Here is a 1,840-nt window from a genome sequence, read left to right as displayed (position 1 = left end):
TATTTGTTGCTACTGCTAAAAAAAATTGCTTCAAAATTTTGTTTTATGATTATATTTCAGGCAGTTCATTCAAATGATACATTGATAAGACATAAATTCATTAAATTTTGACAAAATGCAATTTTTGTTAACATTTTAGTCAAAACACTATATTTGCCTGTTTCTCCTTACACCACTTTTGGACTTAATCCTYGTTTCGATGTGTTGGGTCTCACATACTTAACAGTGTTCATATCTTCTTACGTTTCAACTGTACTCTGCAGTCATTCCTACACCAGGAAGCATTACACAYTGAGGACATTTTACTAATGCAACGTAACATTAAAAAAGTGTGTTTGTCTATAAAAGTCAATTAAACAGCAGKTTAGAAACACACAGAGCTCCATTGTTTGAGGGCAACTGAAAGAAAAGCCAATGACGAGACAGGTTCTCCAACTGTRAAGATTGTGTTGTTGTGCATCTTAAGAGTTTCTTTTGGTTGGCCATGTACTAACTTATAATCAGAAAAAGGACACACTTGCCATGAACTTTTACACTGCTCAAATGTTAGGATTAGTGCCTAAAATAGCAATCTGAAGATGCAACATAGAGGTAWGGTTGTGCAATAATTTCACTATAAATAAAATGTAAACTATAGAAGCTAACAAAATAAAATCTATTGCCAGAGAAAATCCCAGTGTACAGTGATCCTAATTATGATCAGTGGGACTGAGTGATAAACATATAATCTACATATAATCTTGAGGCAGGCTGACCTATGAGTAAATGCGGAGTAAAAAACAACCTTTTTGGCCACACATCCAATTAAGCATAAACATTAATTCAATGTTTGTGTTTTTGTTTTAATGGTGGTGCATTTGTTAGTGCGGTCTGTAGCTCCCTGCATGGTTTTCATTGTTGTTAATAAATAAACTGTACACCATTATAAATTTGTGATCAAGTTTTAAGATACTCCACCTATCTATATAGTAAGTGTATGCCCAAAAGTATTTTCAACTTGTACACTTGTAAACCTTTTCAAGGGAGGCTCCCTTGAAAAAGAGACCTGTGATCTCAGTGGGATTCGCCTGGTTAAATAATGAAAAAATTGCATGAAAAAGTGGTCAAAATGATCTGTAAATGGCAAATATGATACACGTCCAAGATCACTGTAAACCACATCAACATATTTAGTGTTATAATACATTACTAGACCAAGCAGCAACAATCTTCTTATATTTTCATTAGTCTATATATTCTAACTTATTTTCATGTATCACAGTAATATCTGCAACACTTCACTGTCATTCAGTTCTTACATGGGCACTGGCACCAGATGCCCYCAAACTGGACCATGATGCTTTGCACTAGGCAAAGATGGCTGTATTTGTGAAATAGTTCATGGCAGCCATATTGAAGTAGGTTGACTCCCAGGGTTTATAAATACACATTCAATGATTACTATCTGAATGTTTAAAGCCAAAAATGCGTAGTTCTCAAAGTATGTGCAGAGAATAATGCTCAGCTAAATTTTAGCTTAATATCTTAGATATTAACCTAATCACCTATAKACATAGATTACTGGTCCAAAGTTTTAAACGATACTAATTTTTACAGTTTATTTTATTTTATAGTCAAGCATCTCAAGTCCAATAAACAACTTGAAAGGGTATAAGTTCTGAACTGTCAGAGGTTTAAAAAATGTAAGGTTACCCAAAACTGAGAGTCAATGGGCCTCATGCAAGAACCGTTCGTACGCACAGATTTGTTCTTAAGTTGTGYGTACGAGTGATTTAGGAGAATTTGTGGCATTCACCAATGTTTTCGTATTTTAAGATTCTTTTCAGATACGAACAAAATT

The sequence above is a fragment of the Austrofundulus limnaeus genome, unplaced genomic scaffold (assembly GCF_001266775.1).
Source record: "Austrofundulus limnaeus strain Quisiro unplaced genomic scaffold, Austrofundulus_limnaeus-1.0 Scaffold794, whole genome shotgun sequence".
In the NCBI taxonomy this organism is placed as follows: domain Eukaryota; kingdom Metazoa; phylum Chordata; class Actinopteri; order Cyprinodontiformes; family Rivulidae; genus Austrofundulus; species Austrofundulus limnaeus.
This window is presented reverse-complemented; position numbering follows the sequence as displayed.